We start from the raw sequence: 26536 nt of genomic DNA, 5'->3' as shown, positions 1-26536 counted from the left end.
ACGTTTTTCACGTTTTGGGCGTTTTTAATTTTACGTGCTTTACGTTTCAAGCGTTTTTCGCTTTACGTTTAACGCGTTTCAATCGTTTCAGGACGGTTCATGTTTTACGTTTTACGCCTTCTAAATTTTGAGCATTCTACCAACATAAGCTTCTAGAATTTATGATGAATCTTGACTCCACAAATCTACAATGAATGATGGGTGTCGAAAATTATCAAATTGTAGAGAAAACACCGACGCGCTAATCGATCCTTAGATTCCAGTCTGCTTTCGTGACACTCGAACAACATTGTGATGAGAAAGAAAACTCAATTCATTCATTCAACAATTAGTCATATTAGCACCATTCGTGCTCGTGTGCTCTCATATGATACCACCACGCGTAGACAAGCCTCCCCAGTGTCTAGTGATAAGCATAACCGCGGCAGGGATGATGATTTCACAATTCGTTATAATTTTTTCGTAATGTTCGCCACATGTGTGGGTAACCAAGTTGGTTGTGATACGTCACCATCCCGCAGTGCATTAATGGCTAGCAACCGCAGATTGTGGAATTTACGATGGCGAAAATAATCCTTTATGGAAGGTGTGTACACTCTGCTGCTGCTGGTGTGATTTCATCCGTCACCATAAGATAATGCGAGCTCCAAAGTCCATTTGGTCGAATATTATTCACTGGGGTGGTGTCGATGACCAACAGCTTTCAGACAATTGGCTAGAGCTGAGTGTGCGGAACGGCTGCGTTCACGTGTCTTGCGGCTGGTTTTGCGTAAATTATCGTGTGATTGTAGATTTTAGCGCGTTGTTTGTTAGTCATAATCAGTTGCACACAAACAGCGGCAATACGGATAATTGGCAAACAAACCGTTGCTGCTAATGTATGACGATGATATGTCTGATTTGCTACATTTTTGTTTGCATAGCAGAGGGGAAATGTTTACTGTAATTAAAATTTGTCAAAAGATCTTATTGGTGGCCCTGCTCGTGATTAAACGGTTTTTTGCTAAATGATGAATATTTATTAAATTGGGCAACCATTCTCGCAATTGCAGAATTAATATTCCGTTCACCGCAAATAAAAACGAATTACGTTGCCTGAATCATCCTTATTGAAGGTTTGTAGATTTCGCGAGAAATCATTGGAAGAGAGGAGAAATATGAAACCCACACTACACGCACTGCTGGTGGCGCTCTTCGGGAAGCGAGATTAATGGGTAAACACATTCTGTATTTTATGACATGGTCATCCCCCGCTGGAAATTTTTGGACACCAGCTGTATACCGCGAATGGAATGCAGTCACGTGTGACTCGAACGAGAGATGGGCAGCGACAAATTTCAAAGAATGTCGATTCTAAGAACCGCTGCTTGGGCCAGAAGATTGCGAAAAAAAAGAGTGTCCACTGAGCAGGTTTCTCATATTTGTTTTTTCTTGTTTCGGAACACCTACACTGCGTCGGAGCGATTAAATTCCAGGAACCAAAAATAATCGAGGCCGCTGTTCATATGATTTAGGCGTATAAATTTATTCCATCGGACATTACCCTTGGTCTGTTGCGCCTTTCTTATCTCGAGGTTGCTACTGTTTTTTTCAAGGAATCCGTATCAATTGTGCGAAACCCTTTCTATATACTGAAACTAGGTTGTTTTTTTTGCGTTTTTTTAATTTGATTGTTTAATGTTGAAATCAGTTTTGTTGCTTAATGTATCATTAGAAAGTTAAACTTCCGTCACCTTTCGTATGATCACAACACCCGAGTCCCGGTCATCAAGTGCTCAGCGCAAATTCATTTTGCCGTCCATTATACGTGCTACCGATTGATTCTGATTGGGAATGAATTGTATCAATAAAATCAGCACAAATTTAACGATGACGGCGTCCGTTTGCCAATTCCGTCCTATTTCGCCATGTCATCGTAGTTCATTGATTGGTTATGAAACCAATGGGATAGTTTCAAACAGAGTATCTCGTTTCCGATTGTATTTGTTTGGCTATTTTTGAGCGTGTAAGTTCTACAGATACTACATGTGTCGATAGAGGAACTCTTAGATTTTCAGTAGAGTATACCTTGGACCAGCTGACGCAGAGCGTGAAACGCAGAAACTTCGAAGTGAATCGGATAGTTGATTTCGGCGCAACGATATTAGCGCCGCATTGCTACCCATGAATTTGAGCGGTTGAGCGATGCCATGCAGATACACGCTGAGAAAAAATCAGTCCTGTTTTTTATTTACGAAAAAAAACTTTAATTTGCAATATCTAAAATATGTATTTCATATTTTTTTTCATATAAAATAGTCATGTACAAAATTACACAAATGAGTTCAACTAATGGCGCCATTTTGGATTTGCATTTTTCATAAATAACTGTGTTCTACTTATCAATCCCTTTCTTTTGATATCCATATTAATGGGGTTCTGAGAAAATGTGTAATCCACCATTTTGGAGCGGCCGTTATCTTGGATTTACATTTTTCATGAATAACTGTGTTCTGCCAGACAAGCCCTTTCATTTAATACCCATATTGATGGGGCTGTGAAAAAAATATATATGGCGCCATTTTGTAGTGGCTGCCATCTTAGATTTGCATTCTTCATAAATAACTGTATCCTACTAGTCAAGCCCTTTCATTTGATACCCATATTGATGAGGTTCTGGGAAAATATGTAATCCGCCATTTTGTAGTGGAAGTAGTAGTTTAGTAATAGTGTAGTTTTGACTTGGAAGACGGTGAAACTCGATTTTCTCCAAAGTTTCCACGAGAACCTGATTTAAAGGGTTAAACGTTGATAGAAATTTTATTAGAAAAGTTGTTATCTAATCATATCGTACTCAATGCATGTCTGTATCATGTAGGATATGATATTGAGTACGATGTTAATGTCGAAAATTTTGAAATGAAAGAACTAAAGTTGCTGCCGATTGAGAGGTTCGAATGGGTACACTAACGCATACCAGTTCGCGATAATTTATCAATAGGTGCTGTTCTCCTTTCCCTTCCCTATAAATAAATGGCACCCGTTGGGATTAGTTCACTGTAGGGACCACACAAACTTCACAAGGGAGCATTCACGGCCATAAAATAACTAATCTGCATCACTTAGCGATATAATTATTACGACCCACCTCAGGCAATGTTTCAGATAAGTATAAGTATCAGCTTAAGGATGTACTGTAAGATGATGACTTCTTATCGTATTCAGCTAAATAAAATAAACGAAGGAAAAAGATGATCGATCGATTAATATTTATCTGGGTACGAGGTATTCGTTTTGCAATGTTGGAATTTACTATTAGAAATGAAAATAATTAATAATTAATACAACTCTTACAGACCGTTTGAAGCTCATTTCAGTTCAAATGACAAACGGTTTTATGGTCACCATTTGGAATATTGAACGAGTTAAATTTAGGGATTTCTGGACAGTTACAAAAACTCAATTCAAGAGCAATTGTCCACAAAGTCCTACGTCAAGTTACCGTCCGTGCCTTTAAGCGCAGACCATGCTACCTTTTTGCTTACTAGTTCTAGTTGATACTTCTCTTATACGTATAACTCATCGTCACAAAAGAACGGATGAACCAATTTGAGATGTCTATATTTTGTTGTGTTCGTCTCCGTCCAAATTAGAATGATAGAATGATTCGGAAAATATTGATATTCGAAAAAATCGATTACCCACATGCAATGTGATTATACATTCACTACAGGTGCGTCTAACTTTTTGTATCATTTGAATCAACATTTTAGTTCGTTTATCCTCCGAGTTTAATTTTTGGGAGAAAATACAGACGGAAAAATCTGTTTAAATTAACAAAAAATCACAAAATTATTACAAATTCTGAACAAAACATCACCATTTTGCGCACTATTGTATTTGTGTAATAATATAAAAATCAAGCACACCTGTAGTAAATGTCAAACCACTTTGACCAATGCGTTCTGCAGAGAGAAGTTTCTCCAATTGGAATTAATTTATTCAGTTGGAGTTATTGCGAAGCGAAAATGATTTTCAGGTGGAATAGGCACATTTTCCAATGAAAATTGTGCATGAATATCAATTTTTGCTTTACGAATGTGTATGTAACATGTAACATGTAACATACTTTACACATTTTCTGCAAGCAAGGAGAAAATCTTGGAAAAAATGTGAATTTTTTTTGTAAAAAAATTAAGAAAAAAACATTCTAAACAAGTTTTTAAGCGGAAAAATCATAGTAGAACTTTCATTCGCGGCCAAGCTGTAAAAAAATATTCTGACGAAAGCCATAGGTGTAATTTTGATTATTGGCGTTCAAAAAACCCCAATGTTCAACAATCATTTTTTCCTATCTTCTATTTTCAGGTTCAATTTTCGATTTATCGAACAGTTATACCTGTTCGATAAATCGAACATTGAGCAAAACCTGATTTTTTTTTCTTGTTTCCTGTAGGAAAATTTACATATTTTTGTTTTTTATCATCTTATTTTATTCAAGAACATATTTAAAAATAGAATTAGTTAATCTATCGGTACGACCAATTTCGAAGACAAGTAAGTAGTCAGAGTCATAAAAAAAAATGAGTGGGTTATATCTATGATATAACCGCAAGGTTGACGTGGAACTACCTTAGCTTAGCAATCATTCGTTTGTATTGATTAAATTCTTGATCGAATGAAACAGTTTCCAAATTCAATTGAGTTCAATATATTTGCTCTGTGAGTGAAAAAAATGAACAAATGCCGTGTAAGTCAATTCATTTATTGTGATTGATTGTTCTTCGTTACAAGTAAATGTAATGACGGACCTTTTACGTTTGGTATGATGACTAGAACAAAATATATGTACGGAAGAATTATCAAACGTTTGATGAACCAGCCAGGCTGAAAATCTTTCCAATAAAGACAAAAAAAATTATCAAACGATTATTTTATTTTACATTTCCCTCTGAAGTTTACATCCCAAAAGTGTACATACTTCTCCTCGAATTTGCTTGAAACTGGGAAGTTCATTCGCTTCTAGTGTCTGCACGATTTTCTCAGGTTCCTATGTTTAGAAGATCATGTTAGGACAGACATATTCCACTCGGCACAAAGGCAAGCGAGGACAAAAGTACTCGCAGTTTGCATTTATTTACAGAGCCGATTTCCCCAGAAACCTCGGTTTTGAAGTCTGTGTTAGGGAAACACATTCCAGTCGGAACAAAAATACCCCCGATTTGTATGAATTCGCAATGCCGATTTCCCCACGCTCCATGGATTTGAAGTCTGTGTTAGGGAAACACATTCCAGTCGGAACAAAAAAACCCCCGACTTGCATGAATTTGAAATACCGATTTCTCCAGGCACCTTGGTTTAGAAATCTCTATTAGGGAACACATTTCGGTGGGAACAAAAGTTCCCCCTACTTTCGTGTGTTCTTCTTCTTCTTTTTGGCTTTAAGAGGGTTTAAACTTTTCAGTTCACTCGCCTCTAGGCTCTTTCGTGTGTTTGCAATGCCGATTTCGCTGCTTGGTTTTAAAGTCTGTGTTAGGGAACATTTTTCGATGAGAACAAAAGTCCCCCTACTTTCATGTATTTGCAATGCCGATTTCCCCAAGGCTGCTTGGTTTTGATGGCTGTGTTAGGGAAACCGTAGATCGGGCCAATCAAAACGATGCAGTTAGGGCGTTTAGATAACGCCTAATATTTTACAGTTGTTCAATTGTTTATCTAATGAAAAACAACATTTTGTTAGTTGCGATAGATGCGTAGAAATATTCCCTACCAAGTGATGCAAACATCTCTCCTATCCAGTACGAAATGTTCGAGATATAAGCATTCGAAATCTTTCATTTTTTCCTGCATGTTCTGTGTTTAGGTTTTCATTTTACCCTCCATATATTCCGGTTAGACGTAGTCCCACGTCAAAATATCAAAGTTGCTGTTCGATTTTTTGAACAGCTGACCGCTTCACTTGAAAATACGAACTGTTGGCAACCCAATTCCATATCATTTTAATAAAAAGTTGGATTCCACAAGGAATTCGATCTAAGTAAGTTAGGATACCATGAACTCCCCCATTGAATTGAATTGTGCTAAATTATGCTACAGTCATCGATTTCAAATTATTCTACTATAATCCTTATTCCTTAGGGAGGAAAAGACTCGTCCAGAGCAAGCAAATTGCGATCAACCGATGTAACTGACGTCATGAAGTCCCCCTCCGGTTCGGAGCCAATTAGTGGTGGCTTCAAGTGAATCTATAATCGTAATTCTGCTACTCTGCGTTGGTGTCTATTAAATCGAATGAAAGGGTCACGTGTTTGTTTGTGTCACTGCATATGGTACTCGTGGGAATACGTTGTTTCCCGTACCCGCGAAAGGTCTATTGTTTGAAATTGAGGATATTTGAGGAAATTTAAATATTTATTGCTCACTAATGAAATTACGAGGAATTAATCTTGATTTATATGGTAGTATCACAAACAGCGAATACAGGTGGGACTCGATTAAATACAGACTCGATTATATGTGATTCGATTATATACAATTTTGGACTCGATTATTTACAATTTGAAAGAAAAAACTCTTACATTTCAAATAAGACTTGTTTCAAGAAAAAATGTAACCTTTGAAGGTTAAGGTGGAATTTAAATGGCTATTATATGTACAGTGGGATAAAAATCGTGATTTTTGAAGATTATGCTTGAATTTTCACCAGGAATTGTTTATATTGATATTGCAGCCAAATTAAGAAAGATAGAAGTTGGGTGTCAAAGAACAAATTGTAGAGTGGTTTGAGAACTTTAGTTTGATTGATAGAAACAATCAAGTTCAATATAAATTTTAGGGATAAAATTCATAATCACACATTAAAAATTACTAACTTTGAAGTTTTCACTCCCAAAACAGTTATTTAAATCCACTTATTTAGATATTCCACTACTATATCATGTACCTTATTTTCTCATCTTCCAAATGAAGGTTACAGAATTGGCTTACGCAGTGTAGGGTAACACGGGGTGATTTGGTCATATGGGATGATTTGGACCACCCCTTTATCTCAAATATTACGGCTCAACTTGGATTTTTTATAATGCCATTTCCTTCTATTGTTGAACCGTATGTACCTAAAGTAAAAAACCTTTGGTAAAATTTCACAAGTAGAGGGAAACGGTAGCAGAAACACAGCAAGCACTTTGAACGTAAAAAAATGTGAGTTTTCCGATAGTGGTTTAAGGTTTTTCCCGCTTATTGAACAATCTTTTCATGTATTGTGCAGTACAGTTCTGTTCGCCTACAGAAGAGGAACAATTCGATGTAGCGAAACTGTAAGTTTGCTAACAATAAATGAAATTAATTGCATTTTAATTTTTGCGTGTTGTGTGGGGTGACATGGACACGTTTCTGTGGGGTGAATTGGTCCTACAGGTTTGAGACTTTTTTTTGGTCAAATTGATTCCAGATGCCTCAGAATTACAAAAAGAGGATGGACAGACAACGTTGGAAGAAGGAGGAGCTTGAAAGAGCAACGCAGGCCATCGAGAACGGATTTTCTTTGACCAAGCAGTGTTTGAAAATGCTCGATCAACAGTAAAAAGATTCATGCAGAACTCGAGATGGTGTCAATCCAACTTTTCTGGTCTGGAATCTGGCTTGTAACATTACCCCAAAATACTTTACATAAACATATGTATGTTTTTTTCGATGAAACACACACTGGACCAAATCACCCCACAGACGGTCCAAATCACCCCGCATCAAATTTTAATGTCCAAAAATCATCTCTTTTATTTTATGATATATTTGGTAGATTGAAGCTTTATATAATGATTAAACATTATTTATTGAGAGAAAACAAGTGTAGCTCAGTATACAATGTGACATTTTTTATTGCGACCGTATTGGTTTGGAAATATTAAGCGATTTTCTTAGGTGGTCCAAATTCCCCCCTTTTCCCCTACTCAGGGCCCGAAATCTTCGAAGGTGGAAAATGAGGACCGACTCTACTCTCAGCAGCTTCGCTTCGACTAGAACTGCTTCGGCAGTCGCCACCAACAAAAAGTGACTTGACTAGAAAATGAATTGACCAGCGTTGACTAGCGAGGATGACTGGTGAACTAGTCCAGTCAGTGGTGATTTTAATTGACTCGACTAATGAATACAAATCTGCCTCTTCATTCAACTGACTTCAATCCACACTTCCATTTTCTCCTGACACTAATTCATACACGCGTACACAATCTTATTTTTACGTTCATATAAAGAGGAACGAAAACATGATTTCTGATACAAAAACGAAATTACCCCATCAATGGACGGTTTATTGTCTACCCATCGTGAACTCAAACCAACGAACTCAGACATTTATCAAGTATGCTATAAAGGTTCTCGAGTTAGTATTAGTTAGTATTAGGCGTGTAAAATAGCGCACACACACACTGCACGTTATTTTATAAGTGTAAGTAATTTTCGTGTGATACAAAAGAATCTAGCTCACCTGTAGCGTATGTCAAACCACGTTGAACTCAAACATCGATGCATTACTAACTGACTATGGATATAGTCAGTCAGTTAGTCAGCTGACTATCCTCAGTTGACTATGACTATGCAGAGCCCTGAGTGTACTTTTCAGTGTAGAGCTAGTTTGAGGCAACAGAGTTCGAAACAAAAAAAAGTTCTGTAACTCTGTCATTGTTAAAATTCGAACATATGCGTAGAAGGATTCCCTTCTGAGAGATTCTGGATTTTTTTTTTCATGAGAGAAAGTTGTTTTCTGACTTCAAGGGGATGAATCAATAATTAATTTTTTCTTTTATTTTCAATAAACGAAAAATATGTGCATAAAAAACGAATAGAAAATTTTCGATTATATACAGTGAAAAGAAATCGGAGATTGTATATAATCGAGTCCACGCTGTACATCGAAATTTGCATATCATGCCATGTATCGTATTGTCACAATAGCATTGAATATTTCTTAGTTCCCAGTTCTGAGTTACTTGTGAAATAGGGAAACATTTTATTTTTTTTGTTTATTATGGGAACATTTTCCGTATGTGTTGTCATCGCTGGCTTCAAAACATGTCTAGCCTTCGAGGCGTAACATGACTCAGCAAATATGGCAAGGTTGACACAATGAGTATTTACATTTGCTGGAGTGGAATTGGCTGGCGAGATACATGATATTTGCGATGTGACGATGTTCTGAAGTTTGAAATAATCAGAAGCATGGTACAATGATAAAGTGAATTAGAATCAGAACCAATCGTCTACATCGATGCAGTGAGAAAATTGTTCGTTAATAACAGCTAATTAGCCATCGGGCTGTCGACAGAGGACTTGATAGTTACTTTTGAATCCGTTACAGACCTTTTTCTTTTCAAATTCTACTTAGAAATTAACTGTCTTGAACTCTTCCAGTTAATCAATGACAACATTAGCCAACGTAATTTGCGTTCCAATAACTTCTTCATTCTCTCATCATCAATGAACCCGTGGCTTTTTTTGTCTTTATTCAAGAGACTTTCAGCTGTAGGCTGGTTCGTCTTAGGATGAACCCGTAGCTATTATGAAGGTTCAGTTTAAATCGTCGTCTTTCTCATACGTCCCTTAAAGACTTGTGTATTCTGTGGTTCTCGCAAAGTTTAGTTTACAAGAAAGTTAGTTGGCCAGTTAAGAAGTATTTGTGGATTAGTAGTTAGACTGTAGATTTGTATTAGACTGCGATTGTTGCCTTGGGGAACTTCAATTTCGTTTACGAAAACCACCTTATATCCTTCAGGTACGATTTCAAACAGTGACAGGATAATTTTCAGCAGATTTCACAGCGGAAGAATTGTTTGCAATTGAGCCAGAATTATAGATCGATCCATCAACATCTATATAGTCAAAAACAGGACCAATCCGTCAGTTACAGATCTTCAGTCAATGGGATAAAGTTGATACGTCTGTAGTTGATAGTTTTTACTTTGTTTAGCTGATTCTTTCGACGCAGCTTGGGTCGTTTGCTGAGGGATCTCGGGGAAAACTTCAAACACAAACTCACTCGCGATGCGGACACAGGACAAAATGGTGGACACAATGGTAGAAAGGCACGATTACAATATTCACTGTATAATGGCGGAAAACAAGATTCACTACAGGCAAAAAAAAAAAACTAACGAAAAACGAAGAAATCCGCAGTTTGGATGGCCACACAAATCACAACTTAATAATAAATAGTACTCCTTCGATGGCTGGAACAGGCGGTGACGGGAACGAGACGGCTTCGGCAGGACTCAGGGTCTATCACCCGACGAGGAATCAAACTTCTCACGTAGCACGGTCGGATGTAACGACGGCCGGGGTGCCTGATCGGTCAGAGAGTCAATTCAGCTAGTTTGTTCGCACTTATTAGTTCGCGAACACTCATGGTAAATATTCTACCGGAACCACTTGATTTTTTCTGTGAACTAGCCTTTTTACGTGGCTAGATCACACACGGACGACGAAAACCCTTTTTTTCTGTAGGGACTAATTTCAACAAATCTCGCAGTGATAGCAACTGCTTCCGTCCGTGTCTAGATCTTCGCGAAGACTCCCCGAACTTATCATTTTTACTTCCTCTAAACCTTTCCTCTTCCTTTTTCTAACAATTAAATCCCTCGACCCTATTCATACCTTCTGGTAATTTTCCATTATGTAGTGTTCCTAATGCCTTTGCCGAGCCGTCCCCCTTACGATGCGACAAGGAACACTACTCCGACAACACAAACACAACTTAATACTATTGGTTTCGGTTGATATCACGACTATCATTTGAACATTCAATGTAACATGCTATACCTTGACACTAAACCTAACACTTGCTTTCCGCGGAAATAAATAAATAATTGAATAAATAGATGAATAAATATATAAATAAATAAATAAATAAATAAATAAATAAATTAATTAATTAATTAATAAATATCTTTCTTTCCTACTACTAAATAAATAAATACAAAAAAAACTAACTAACAAAAAAATAATCCATTGTGAAACACCAACCTGGGGGTCTGCGATTAACTGTTTATTTGGTTTATTATAAAAATTGGACTCATACGTCATCTTTTCTACGACAGTTAATCACAGACTCCCAATACTACATTTCTCTTTTTGTCATATGCGAAACTACAGAAAGGTCAAACACAAATTGTAGACATCGACTGTTGGTTTCTCATATGACAATACAACACAAACAAATATTTTACAATTTTTTTTTCTACTATATTTATAAGTTCCAAACCAACGGTTGGCCTTTCTACCAAATTTGACAATGTAACCCAACGTTTGGTTACATAGTTCAATGACTCTGGTCGATAATATCTTAGTATTCCAGTTGCATAATGTTTTCGAGGTCAAATGGGCAAAAAAGGGCTGAATGATTGTTATCTAACGGTACAAGTGGGATTCTTTTCCGGGATACGTGAAGTTGTTTCCGTGTTCCAGACATTTACGGATAATCTAGATATCCAGACTATCCAGACATCCAGACTATCCTTTGTCTATGATGCTTCGTCCAGATTTCTCCAAATTTATCGCGATAATATTACAACAACTCTTCTTGCTGGCTTCAGCTTCCGTGAAAGTTGGTGAAGGATGTTACATCTAGCGCGAAAAGATGGTTATTAGAAGCGGTTGCTCCGAGAGTCCTTGGAAGGTTTGATGCTCTTCGCGTCTCTTTTAGTTTTGTGATAAATGTAGATTATGTACAGTAGGCCAATTAGGTATCAATCCACAACTCTTTCAACGGCCAATTCTATCGGCTCTATTTGTTTTATCGGTTATATATCCTAAACTGAAGAATAAGCTCTTGCAAGTAAGGTAATAAGGTATACATTTTATTATAGCATTTTATTAGTGCAAATGCAGCGTTTGTTCTACGGACAAAGTGGAAAGAGGAAACATTGCAATTTATACTGTATCCGATTTAGAACTTATTGGGTATAAATAAAGTAGACAAGATTCTTCCCTAATGCTGATATCATCACAAACAGAGGTTTTGCTTTAAACAAAAAAAGACGGGTGGGTAATGTCGGGGACATAACCGAAGAGACGTAGGTCTACACCAAGAGGTGTCCATTATTCGAATATTATGGAGCACAGATCCCAGAATGATCAACTTGTCATGTACAAAATTACAGAAAAAAAATCAAAGAATACAATAAACCCTCAGCACTCAGCAAACACTCAAACGTTTAGATTCAAATACGAAAAAATCAAAATTTGTCGTGCAAATGTTGCAGGGGTTATTGTTCAGCCGGCAACGAAGACATACTTGATGGCAAGCATATCGTAATAGGAATTTACCGTCTGGTATCGTGATATAATTGGGCTTTGCACTCCTAATGAATAACTGTGTTCTCCAAGTCAAGTCCTTCATTTGATACCGATATATAATATGTAATCCGCCATTTTGTGGTGGCGGCTATTTTGGATTTGTATTTTTCATAAATAACTGTGATCTACTAGTCAATCCCTTTCATTTGATACTCATATTGATGGGGCTTTGAGAAAATATGTAATTCGCCATTTTGTAGCGGTCGCCATCTTCGATTTTCAATATCATGAAATATGCAGTTTTATAATGACTGCAGAGATAAAGGTGTGTTCCAAATTTCAGATCAACTTGTCAACAGGAATGGGGTCAAATTTCAATTAATGTGGTACAGCGCCATAGACAAACATGTTACATACAAACATACAAATATGTCACAGCTGAATAAAATCGTTTAAAAACTCCAGCATTCTATCAATTCTGTCATTCTATCATAAAAACTCCACATCTCATTGAAACTCCCGTCTCTTACTCTTGCGGTATCGCGCCGCATACATCCCCGGCAAATGCAGCAATCTCTTATGCTGAAAATCAATTTCAAAATAGCGTCTTTCCTGCTTGGCGTCCGATAGTTAACGTTGTAGCGACCGCCTGTATTTATTTACAATCTCTTTTTTGTCTCCCTCCTTCGCTTCATCCATACAGTTCGCCCGTGCCCGTGGTTGCTTGTAATGAATAGCTGTTTGCTGCGGCAGACAAAATGTATGGAAAAGTAGGGAATTCTTTCTTCCAATTTTTCATCAGTTTGAACTTTATATGAGCTGAAAACCCGTAATGTGTAGCATATAAACAATTGCTGAGGATATTTCCCATCAATGTGTGTATTTGGAACCAAAATCCATTCATTAATTGAGGAGGTATTAGCGTTCAAAAACTGAACACTTTTTCACATCGAAATATTGAAATGGGCCCCTATATTGAAAGGGTAGACGTAGTTTTACGTCAAAAGGATGGAAAACATCCAAAACAACGGTGCAATTTTGTTCGGTGGAATCAACTTGTAGATTTTCATCCCATAATCATCCGATTAAACGATTGATATGCGAATACTGACTACGAAAAAAGATTATTATTAGAGCGTTTACTAAGCAAATAATTATCGAATCGAGCGAATAATTTGCGTTAATTAATCTATCGAAAAATCAAGGTCAAAACACAGAATGGACACTGCTGTTTTTGTGAATTGTTCTGATTACTTTGAATTTTCTATTTCGTTTTAACTGTCTTTTGATGATGATGATGGTCCCGCCTCCTTCCCCTACAGAGGTTTGAGCAAGACGAGTTATCTAAAAGATAATTTATTTTTTTTTCAACATTGAAATCAGTTTAGCAAACATGAAAAACGAACTGATTTTATTTACAGATATAAGTTCAAAAAATTGCAATGTCCAAAAAAGCCAATACTCAGTCATGTCCGCCACAGAGCCGATACGGTCCCGACGAGGCCCTTGCAGCCAAGTGGTCCACCAGAGCACAAGTCCACAAGTGCACAAGAGCACAAGTTTTGACAGTGTTTTTTTGCAATATCATTCGTCATTTTTTTCGTCTACTTCGCTGTGTTCAAAGTGGCAATCGATGAAATGGGTTGTTCTCATCTCCCGAACAAGAGTCGCTATCGGCGTCCAATTGGATTTTAATTTAGGATTCATTCGCAATGTTGAATCATATACTTGGGATACTAGGTATAATTATTCACACCACCCCGTATTATTTTTCCCGAAATTTCATCAATTATTCTAAGGCGCTTAATCGTATCGATAAAAAAATGGTTGACAAAAATTCGATAAGTTGATGAACTATTCATTTGGAAGATCAAACAACACTTCATCGACATGACGAAAACCCACTAACAATTATCCTTTCTTTGATAAACGCTAAGGAACCACGTTATAGAGGCGACCCTTTTGGCCTTTGGACGGCGAATATCATACTAACATCCCTTCCCTTCCCCTGGTGACTGTAAGGACGTGGCCGACGTCGTTATTGACTATTTGAAGTTCGAATCACCGAAACTTGTACAATGAGAATGGTTTGCTACTCCCAAGCGTCATTCGGTGTGTTCTTCGTGCAATTTCGCCGGTTTATGTCAATCACGGTGAGCAACTACGAAGTGTACAGTTTACCCAAGCTCAAGCTTGAGCATTGTATCCGAGTTAAAAGTGGTGTGGTCAAAGTGGAGCATATTTAAATTTTAATTTAAAGGATATGTAGAAAGTATTTCCCAGCGGTGCGAAGTTGTTCTTCGGTTGAAAATTGAAAGCGAAAAAAATTTTCTGCAGCGGTTTCTGTCGCCATTTACCACCACACAACTGATTAGATTCGGATTTTGTGTTGCCGTTCTGCGAAAGGTGGTGTAATTATGCTAAAAGATACTGAAAAACTACTTGAAGGTTCTATATGTTCGGTATTACATCGTTGTTCTAGACAGCGAGAAATCGACAGCCCATATTGATGTTCATAGTTTGTTTTTTTTTTGCTCGAATTGGCTTTCATTGGTATGCGCATCGTTCGCGCGTTGCAAGCCTTCATTTGTCGTTATCAAATATTTGTACTGAAAATAATTCTTAAATTTCTATAATGTTTGTTCTCGCCGGCAATTATTTCGTAGTCTTACGTTAACGATGCGGTCGTGTCTCTCGTGACCACTCTTCTAATTTAGCTGAGACATAACAATCTTAGGCAGTGTTTTGCAAAAAAAAAACGTTTTAATTTTTAAATTTTGATTTTAGATCAATATTTTGAACAACAAATGTGTATTTTTTCTAATCTTTTTCGGAAATGATATATGTTTTTAGTGTTATTATGTTATATTGAATGTTTACGGAGAAAAGATTTATGATATGAGTATTTTGTTATCAATGGAATTATCTCAACTAAGTTTGCTATTATGATAATGAAAAGTGATATTACGAGTAATCACAACCGAACGCACAACTTTTCAACGAGAAAAATTATAGGAGGTTGTGTTCAAGACACGACCGCATTGTAGACGTAGAACTACGCTGTGGTTCAATTCAAGTCGCTTGTTTATAACTGCGGATATTATTTTATAATGCTACGAAAATTTTTAAATAACCACTCTACCGGTTTGGTCGCCCTGAAATATTTTTTTGAAGTAGAACTACGTCTTTCAGGAAGGGTGCCAAATCAGAAAACAGGTCACGTTTTTATGAAATAAAGTTAACGTTAATAACTATTTTTAACGCGAACGAATTCTGATGATTTGTATACCAATCGAATCGGAAATTCTCTAATATTTGTTTGATATGCTTTATATTACAATTCCTTAATCCCTAAGCTGTTTAAAATTATGAAAACTGGAAGCTTTCTCATTTTATCATACATTTGTTCTGCCGATTTATGTGCCTACCATAACGAGCAACTAATACATTCGTTTCTGCCCCTTTCCTAGCCATCCGCGATTTGAAGCCACATCACTTCTCGTTTGGTGGTTATTGAAGCAACATCGTTGTCGGAGAAATTTTGTTTTTGAACCGAGAAAGTAAATTCGCGTTGACGACACTGAGCTTTCTATCAAAAGTTTGTGAAGCGACAATGACTATAATGGATTTTCAGGTGAAATGAACACACTTTCAAGATGAAAAGTATGAATGAAAAATAAGTTATCTATATGTAATATGTAAAAATGTTATATATCTAAAATGTTCTACATCTAATATGTAGATCTGGATGTATCGTAAAAAAGTGATCTTCGAATTTTCGAAGGGAAAAAAGGAGTAGGAAATTGGAGTTTAAAAAGAAAGTCGATGCCAAATGTCTTAGAATTGCATGAAACGTCGAGATTTACATTTATTTGAAGATATTTAGCATAAAAAAAATATTTTTTTAAAACCCCGATTTCCTTGGGCAATTTTGCGATTTTCAGAAAACTTAAATTTTAACATTTGCGACAACAGTAATTGAAGTCCGAATGAGCTAATATTTTGCGTAGGGTATTTTATCGTGCAAATCAACATTTCGCAGGGAGTCCCGGCAGGGAGTCCCGGCAGGGAGTCGATATGATGATTATCATTGGCATCCTAAACCACACGCCTTGTATTCCGAAACCCAGAGTGTCAATTTTCGACAATTTTTTTCTCAAGATGATAGTAGATCTCGACGTTTCATGCAATTTTATGACATTTGGCACCAATTGCTTTTTCGGTTTTCTAAAAACTCAAATTTTGACGGCTGTGCGACACTAGTAAATGAAGTCCGACTGTGCTGATATTTTGCATAGGGTAGCTTTTCGTGGGAATCAACATTTTCAATCAAGCTCCCTTTGAAAATTCGAGATGGCCATTTTCGTTGGCACTCTAATCTACAGTGTCGACGTCTGATTACTATATCCATATTATTCTCTACCAGTTTACCACGCCCGAATGCAGTTTTAAATTGTTTGAAATCTTTTATTTTATTGAATCTTTATTGAAATCTTTTACTACTGCAGTAGTAAAAATAACTAAGTAACTAAATATTTAGAAAGTCATTTAAAAACTTATGATTCATATAATAACCGAAGTGATAAACAAGTGGATTGAATATTGTAATTCCGTTGTTCTATGTAGAAAATGCGGTCGTGTCTTAGCTACAACCCCTTACAATATTATTGTAGAATCATTTGACGATAATTGTTGTATGATTCATTACTGTGCTCGCAGAACAATACATGCTCGAGATAAGCGCATCTGTCATCCTCAGTGGAGAAAGTTTTGCTACTGGCAAGCGAAACCAAATCACATACAAAAGTCTAGAACGGCATTTACTTTCTTGATGACTAAATAAACGAAATAAACTCTGTCTGCTAACCACAACAACCTCGAAAAGAGTAGTATTGCTTCATTAATATCAAGATTAGCGCAAATACAATCCTAGTTGAAAGCAGTTTTGCGACTGTCACGCGAGCCCAAATAAATTAATAACTTAATATAACTTATTGAATAACTGGGTATTCCTCAAATAATTTTTTGGTGTACAACCTTAACACATGCTTCGCCAGTTCAATGCATTGATGACAGAAAACAAACAATGTTAACTGGTTGAAAAAAGGCTGAATATTTGCCTCAGCAGAGATTCATTACTAATACTCTAGCGTAAATATTTCCCTCCTTGTTTATATTTATCATTACGACTGCACAGTTTGCAACACAAAACAATCGTCAATCATAGCATACAAAATTAGGCGATTGTTGCATTGTTGCATGTTACAGGGCCAATGCACACGGGAGCAGATACAAATGGGATTTCAGCGTAGAGAAAATACACTATTTTTACGAACGGGTTATAAAGCACGCACGTACGCACACAAATGTCCATATATCGATGGCTTGAAGCAACTAAATATACACACACTTATCTCCGTTTTACGCTCTTCTCAACAGAAGTCCTTTCTGTTAATATTGCCAGTCTAGATTAGCTTAGCTGTCATCCTTTGTGGAGAGAGTTTTCCTACCGTCATGCGAAACCAAATCACTGATAAAATTCCAGAACATTTATTTTCTTGGTGAGCTGACGATAGTCTAGCTTGATGATTCCCAACACAATTGTGTAGCTCAGAATCCTAATGCAATGGCGTCAGTTTGATGCAATGATTGCAATGCCAGAGACATCAACGAGTAATTTGGTCGCGTCCATAGCTCAATCCGAAACGAAGACATGTGATGACGCAAATCAAAGAAGAACAAGCGATATTCATTGCTTTGAATACAGAACGATTACTTTATCCATCATATTACTCCATCCCCATTGCCTTGAGAAAGGCATTCGATCCTTCGCCGTCCAGCTCGCCCAGCAACGATGTTGTTCAGTCGATTTCCTCACGAAGAATGAAAGTTTGCCCCAGCGAGATCCACTGTTTATAATCTAGTCAAATATTCCCCTTCGTTCTTCTCCTTTTCCTTTGTTCACGGAGACTTTACTCTTACGATTTCCCCTTCGTTGATCGTCGATAAGTTGCTCGTTATTGACAGCTCTGTTCGGGAAAGCACACAAATGGACAGAACAAATGTATGAGGAAATGGGAATGTTCCAATTTTCATCAACTTAAACCATATACAAACTATGGGATTCTAATGTATAGCATATCAAACAAATCTTCGTTTTTTTCCATTTCCGAATCGTTTGGTATGTAAATCGCCAAAATCCGTTCGCGGCAAAAATAGTTATTAACGTAACTTTATTTCATAAAAACGTGACCTGTTTTCTGATTTGGCACCCTTAATGAAAGACGTAGTTCTACGTCAAAAAAATCGGTAACGATCTCGGGAGAGTGCAGATGGGTGCTTCCGCGTGGAATTGCTCCGTAAACAAACAGCTCTTGAATGGAAAATAAAATCTAGCAAATATTCAGCTTTAAGCAACCTCGCGAACAACGACGCCACGGGAATTCGTTTACGCAGCGCCCCTCGTTCACGACGGACGGAACACACGTATCCGATTCGCTGATACGGCTAGAAGACACACTCAAACAGCGCGCGATCAAACTGAAAAGCATACATACATACACACACTTGCGCTACTGCCTATCGGTTCGTTAGACTGTGCCCCGCATAGCTGTAGGGATTCTGCTCGACTTGGCAGGCCGCGACCACGCCGCGAAATATCAAGCAGATCTGAAATAAATTGCAAAATGTGCTGCTCGAAAAATTTAGTTGAGTTGTGCTGATTGATGAAGTCGCGCGCGCGTTGCAACAGGAGTAAGATAAATATACGCGAAGGCCAGATAAAGATTTTTTTCTGCGAAACAAATTTTACGGTAACTTCAAGTTGAAGTTCACAGTTAAATTGGATACAGCTCTCGGCTTGGCGATCGTTACGCGTTTTGGTTTCGACTGTGATATTGTTATAATTGTTACATATTGCGAATAGTATTCTATCATCAATCCAGAGTTCAAAATATTTCACCATTTGTGCTGAATGTGATATTGTTTTCAAGCGTGGTAAAAACGTGATATAATCTACGCTGTTAGTCGAGTTATCCATTCTTCACTTCTCCGGCGAGTTACAACGTAAGTGTTAGAGTTATGAAGTTAGTGTAATGCTTGGTGTTAATGATTTCCGATTTAAAAATAACACCCTACTCATCACTTTTTTCAAAAGATTATTATTTTGAAGTCACAACCTTCAAAAGAGCACTTGATGTTTGTTTCCAATTTCAGTGATACTGATTCCAGCAAATATTTTTGTTCTGCGAATAACATTTGGTATTGAGTTTCATGTGTGATGGAAATGATAAATCTCTTGTTCGTTCGCGATTCTATCTGTAAGGACACTACTACGATTTGCTTTTCCCTTCCTCACTTTATTTTCCTTGGTGGTTTTTCCTCACGTTCATAAGCTCGTGCAAACCGGAAGAAACTCATAAAATAAATAATCGTAGCAGAAAGAGAGCGAGTAAATTAAGAGCCGACCGGCTTGGCTCAGTTGGGAAGATGTTTCGCATTTTTTATTTGGTCTTCTTTCTCATCTACTATCGAGGACATCAGCCGGCAGCTGGTTGAGTGAAATCGAACATTATTTTCGGCTCTACCTGCAATAATGTGCTGCGCGCACATAAGACCTGACGCACGGCAGTGTTTTACGTGTTTGCTTTACGATGCTGCTCCCGGCTAGTGTTTTGCTTTGATACCTTTGAGAGAGGTTAAGCGATGAAAGCGAACGCATACATAAACGAAAATGAAGATGGTTCATTTGTTGTCTAACAGGGTAGCGTTCAACAATTTTTGTGTTCATACAAAACATACATACAAACAGACAAACAGTCAATTCAATATAGAGCATTTCTACGCCAAATTCGCCTAAAAAATCTCAGTCATTTTCCGATGGATACGAGATTCTTGCATCAATCACTCCTTAACAGTCTTTTGCAATGCAGAGAATTATTTATTTTTTCAAAAGTTAATTTGTGCAAATAGCGTTAAAATTACAGCTGCTAATAGCCCTCACAATTGTGCAGACCGGAAGACGATTCCCTAACACGGGCTACAAAACTGGACGCCTCGCGACAGCGATCCTCGGTGCTTACGTTAGTTTCAGTTTTTTCGAATTGGTCTTTTTCTAGGCTAGTGGCTAATTCTCCATAATCTCCTTCATTTTGCCTCACTGATGATGTAAACAAGCTGTGAGGACTCCTGTACCAGAGGGTAATAATGTGCAAGAGTCGCGTTCGATGATAGTGGTCGACTACGACTGTGGCATATCTGTTTCAAAGATGTTTAAAAACAACATGCAACAAGTGTCGTAACGCAATTCTGCCTCAATTATGCGGTCTCCATGCCAATGTCTCGAACTTTTTTTTTTTCATATTTTTTTTCCTCGGGATTCTGATATTTGCCCAAAAGATACGCATATCATACATTTTGGTGGGAGTTATCATTTTATAGTTAGGTGTTTCTATTCAAAAAAATTGATAACAAAAACTTTTCTCTTTAAATATACCTATTGTGTGATATATGGATGATTTTTAATTTGAGATTTTTACATCACATTTAAAAAATTTGAAAGGTATATTTGTCGTTTTTGAAATATTCTTGATATAGAATGGAGTGAAATGTTTTTTCTAGGAAACAGACTGATATCTTTCCCGATGTAGAAAGTATTATAGAGTGGGATCTATGATTTTAAAAAAATTGAAGGCTACTAAATTTGTAATTTTTGAAACATAATGAAATCTAACTTTCTACAGATTCAAAAATAATATAATATGAAAAAATTTAAAATATTAATTTATAAAGCTAAAAATCAAAAATTCAAATAGAAAAATTAAATTAAAAAAAATAAAATGTAAAAATTTGAGAAATTTTAAAATCCAAAAATTGAAAAATTTAACATAATAAAAATCAAATTAACAGATACAAAAATCCAAAAATAGAGAAATCGAATAATCTAATCGGTTAGCATTAAAATAAAAAGAAATTGTAAATAAAAAAAAGAAATTAAAAAATTTTAAAAATGAAAAATCCGAAAATCTGAATATGAAAAAAAATCTACAAATTAAAGAATCGTAAATTAAAAATTGGAAAAAAATTAAAGATTGGAATACTGAGAAATTGAAAAAATCATAAATATCTATAAATAAATCTGAAGAAATAATAATAATCTATAAATCGAAAAATCGAAAATTGAAATAGAATTTTAAAATCTAAAAGTTGAAAAATTTAACATAAAAATGAAATTAAAACAATACAAAGATCCGAGAAAAGAAAAATCAGAAAATCGAAAATCGAAAATCGAAAATCGAAAATCGAAAAACCGACGGTCGAAAAATAAAAGAAGCAAAACATTATATAAATATAAATATTGTGATTATGCAAAATAAGTGATTATGCAAAATAAGACAAAAAAAATTAAAAATTGAAAATTTTAGAAAAAAAAATCGAAAGTTGAGCAGTTGAAAAACTAATTTAAAAAAAAATCAAAAAAATAAAAATCGGCAAATCAAAAAACAAAAAAAAAATTATTTTCAAAAATTTCAAAAATTGAAAGTCGGAAAATCGAAGGACAAGAGAATGTGTAACGTGCAGTTTTCCTGTCGAATAAACCAATTACGTCACAAATGGAAAATTTATAAAATATAAATTCAAAAATTGAACAATCGCACAATTGTGAAATAAAATTTAAAAACTGAAACATTAAAGGTTATAATTTAAAAAAATCTAAAATCAAAAAAATTAAGGCATTAAAACATTGACAATTCAAAAATTGAAAAATATAGGAAAAATTGAAAATTTAAAAACAAATTACGAAATTTAAAAATTTGAACAATTGATAAATTAATGACATTTAAAAATATAAATATAAATTAAAATATAAAGTTATGGGGATACAAGAACACAAGAATATAAAAATACAAGAATGCAAGAATACAAGAATGCAAGAATACAAGAATGCAAGAATACAAGAATGCAAGAATACAAGAATACAAGAATACAAGAATACAAGAATACAAGAATACAAGAATACAAGAATACAAGAATACAAGAATACAAGAATACAAGAATACAAGAATACAAGAATACAAGAATACAAGAATACAAGAATACAAGAATACAAGAATGCAAGAATGCAAGAATACTAGAATACAAGAATACAAGAATACAAGAATATAAGAATACAAGAATACAAGAACACAAATATGCAAAAAAAAATACAGAAATACAAAAATTCAAAATATTAATATTAATATCTGAGAATCTGACAATCTAAAAATTTTAAAATCTATAAATTCAGAAACAAGAAAATTTGGATGTTTTGAAATTTATATAATATGAAAATCTGAAAATTTGAAATCGGTAAATATGAAAATGAAATGGAAATGAAAATCTGAAAAACTGATAATATTTATGTTTGTTAACGAGTTATTCATATTTGAAAGTTTGGCAATCCGAAAATAAGCAAAAAATCATTCAAAAATAACAAAAAAAATAACAATCAAAAATACGAAAATCAAAGAAAGAAAATCTAGAAATCTAAATAGAATAAATTAAAAAAAAACCTGGACCTGTAAAAATAAAAAAAAATATTAAAAAAAATTTCCCATTGTCGCGCCCCAGGATCCCGAAGTTGCAGCATTCCCGTAGGCTGACAAGTGCAGTAAAGCTCATGAACGAGCACGTTCTTCCGCTGCACTTGGTTGATGCTGAGAACATGGAGGAGCTGCAACTGAAAGTTTACTGTGCTGCTGTGGCGACCGCCAAAAGTTTAGGATACCGTATTAGGCCAAGAGGCGGACTGCTCCAACTTCTCCGTGAAAGGCGTGAGCCTCCATGGCGAAGGAGATTGGAGCAACGGATCCTAAACAAGCGCGCCGCAATTGGAAGACTGATGGCGTACAAAAGAGGCAGCAGATCGACGAAATTATGTCGCCAAGTTGCTGTGATCGTGCGGCCTACTGAACTTCGCCAGCTGGGAGCTCACCAGCTGACGGAAAAACTCGACACACTGGTACAGCAATTGAGCGTCCTTACAAAGCGGCTGAAACGTTACTCTGACTCTGCAAAGCGCCAGGAACAAAATCGGATGTTCAGAGATAACGAGAAAGCGTTCTACGACCACATTAGCGACGAGAAGCCCGACTACCGCGAAGGTTTGCCAGATATTAGCGATGTGACGAACTTCTGGGCTGGTATTTGGGAGACCCCAGTAGAACATCGCGACGGACAAATGTGGTTTAGACGGGAGGAGGAGAGTTGTGGTGAAATTGGAGAGATGCCAGCTATCATCGTCGGAGAGAACGATGTCCGAGAAGCCTCGCGGTACCTGAGGAACTGGGCAGCACCGGGCCCCGATGGTGTCCAGAACTTTTGGCACAAGAAGCTGACCGTCGCACATCCAAAGATAGCTGAGTGCTTCAACAAGGTGCTACGTGACCCACACAACCTCCCTGAATTCGCCACCCGTGGCGTCACATTCCTCCTCCCGAAAGACAGCAACACATTGAACCCATCAAAGTACAGGCCGATAACGTGCCTATCGAGTCTGTACAAGATATTAAGCAGCATCATAACCGCCAAAGTTTCTGCCCACTGCGAACAACACCATATCATCGCAGAAGAGCAGAAAGGATGCAGAAAAAATACGCATGGCTGCAAAGACCAGGCCATCATCGACGCAGCCATAGTCGGCCAGGCGGTTTATTACCAGCGGAACCTAAGCATGGCCTATATCGATTACAGGAAGGCTTATGACTCCATACCTCACTCGTTTCTCGTCCGGGTATTGGAGCTCTACAAAATTGATCCCGTCGTCGTTAGGTTCCTGCAGCATGCCATGAGGCAGTGGAGCACGTCTCTGCACCTTAGTGATGGGGAAAATGTGTTGCAGTCTAGAACGTTGCAGATAAAGAGGGGGATATTCCAAGGCGACTCTTTCAGCCCGCTTTGGTTTTGTCTGGCACTGAACCCCCTCAGTAGGACGCTCAATAGAAACGGTCATGGCTATAAAATAAGGTATGGCGACGGCGCCCACGAAGAAGTGACCCATACCTTTTACATGGACGATCTCAAGGTCTACACTGATTCACGTCAGCGTCTAGGTGTAGCTATCCGGGTTGTCGAAGAAATAAGCAGGGACATCTGTATGGAGTTCGGCCTCGACAAGTGTCGCTGTGTCCACCTGCTGAAAGGACAACTTACCGAATCCGGAGGCTACGAGGTCTATGACGGCGAGTTTATAAGAGACATGGTTCGTGGCGAATCCTATAAATATCTTGGATTCCGACAGCTCACCGGGATTCGCCACTCCGACATCAAGACGGAGCTGCGAGACAAGTTCTTGAGTCGAGTGAACTGTGTCCTGAGGACTTTCCTCAACGCGGGGAACAAGGTACGCGCGATCAACACATTCGCGGTTCCCCTGCTGACCTTCAGTTTTGGTGTAGTCAAATGGAGCAAAACTGACCTAGAGGACCTTGAGAGGAGGATGAGGAAAGCATTCAAAGAGGCCGGAATGCAACATCCTCAATCGGCACTGGAGAGAGTTTCACTACCACGCAAAGAAGGGGGACTTGGAATCGTCGACATTTCTGCACTGTGTGTTGCCCAGGTACGACAACTGCGCGAGTACTTCGCAGAACGCGCCAACCAAAACGCGCTATACCGGGCTGTCTGCGCCGCTGACAGAGGATACAGCGCTCTGCACTTGGCGCAAGCGAAGTACCAACTAAACTGCAATCTGCAGACAGTGGAGGAGAAGATTGTAGCTTGGAAGCAGAAGGCAGTGCATGGTGCCCACCCCCATCAACTGGACCGGCCACACGTCGACAAGGCCGCATCTAATCTGTGGCTAACGCGTGGTGAACTCTCTTCAGTAGTAGAAGCCGACATGATAGCCATCCAGGACAGGATAATGCCGATGAGAAACTGCAGGCGGTACGTCTGGCATCAAGACGTTGATGACATTTGCCGGATGTGCCATCAACCAGGTGAAAACATAGAGCACATTATGGGAGGCTGTCCCGTTTTGGCCAACGCAGCCTACACCGAGCGCCACAACAACGTGGCCCGTATTGTTCATCGACAACTGGCGCTCCAATGTGCTCTGCTGGAAGACAACGTACCAAACTACCGGTACCTGCCTGCACCTGTCCTGGAAAATGACCGTTTCAAGCTGTACTGGGATCGCACTGTTCTGACCGACCTCTCGATCCACCACAACCGCCCAGATATAATGGTTTACGACAAGAGCGACCGCAAAGTCACCATCATCGATGTCGCTATTCCACTGAACCAGAATCTGGAGGAGACCCACGGTCGCAAAATCTGCAAGTACCGACCATTAGCCGTGGAGCTCAAGGAACTGTGAGGGCTAAGGGAGGTCCCAAGAATTGTTCCAGTCGTTCTCTCTGGAACTGGAATTATCCCGAAGACACTTCTGGAAGCGCTAAAGGTGTTAAACATCGAGAAGGAATAGGCCGGCATCCAAAAGTCGGTCATCCTTAGCACCTGCGCGATTGTCCGACAATTCCTCGGTCAGGACTAAAACAGCACGAGCATGCAGATACGTGCATTCCGCAGAGCCTAGTCCCCCTTTGGCATTCAGAAGCCCGGGGACAGGTGAAAATTCTGACTAGGTTCGCCTAGTTAAGAAGTGAGATTAGTCTGCCAAGAAAATATGGAAATATAAAAATATAAAAATATAATATATTATATTATATATATATATATACTATATATATATATTATATTATATATATATATATATATATATATATATATTATATTATATATATATATATATATATATATATATATATATATTATATATATATATATATATATATATATATATTATATTATATATATATATATATATATATATATATTATATTATATATATATATATATATATATATATATATATATATATATATATATTATATTATATATATATATATATATATATATATATATATTATATTATATATATATATATATATATATATATATATATATATATTATATTATATATATATATATATATATATATATATTATATTATATATATATATATATATTATATTATATATATATATATTATATTATATATATATATATATATATATATATATATATATATATATATATATATATATATATATATATAATATAAAAATAAGACATTATGGAAACATGAAAATATGAATTTCGGAATGCATCGTTTGGTTGATTAAATGGAATAGGTGTTCACTCAGTCTTATTGTAGAGGTTCTCGTGC

The 26536-nt window shown here is 36.9% G+C and overlaps 1 protein-coding gene across 2 annotated transcripts in view; it reads left to right on the top strand.

Annotated features, from left to right (window-relative positions):
- Nucleotides 1-26536, top strand: part of LOC129774667 (sodium-dependent phosphate transporter 2) — a 101588-nt gene that overhangs the window by 27547 nt on the left and 47505 nt on the right. Inside the window, exon 1 of one of the 2 annotated variants that reach the window (XM_055778496.1) lies at nucleotides 18969-19332. The exons of the other annotated variant lie outside the window; for it this stretch is intronic. The gene's annotated coding sequence lies outside the window, so the exon portion shown is untranslated. Of the gene's footprint in view, nucleotides 1-18968; nucleotides 19333-26536 lie in introns of those variants that run through there. 2 annotated transcript variants of the gene reach the window in all.

The sequence above is a fragment of the Toxorhynchites rutilus genome, chromosome 3 (assembly GCF_029784135.1).
Source record: "Toxorhynchites rutilus septentrionalis strain SRP chromosome 3, ASM2978413v1, whole genome shotgun sequence".
NCBI classification, from domain to species: domain Eukaryota; kingdom Metazoa; phylum Arthropoda; class Insecta; order Diptera; family Culicidae; genus Toxorhynchites; species Toxorhynchites rutilus.
Note: the sequence above shows the minus strand (reverse complement) of the source record. Positions and strands in the feature narration are given on the sequence as shown.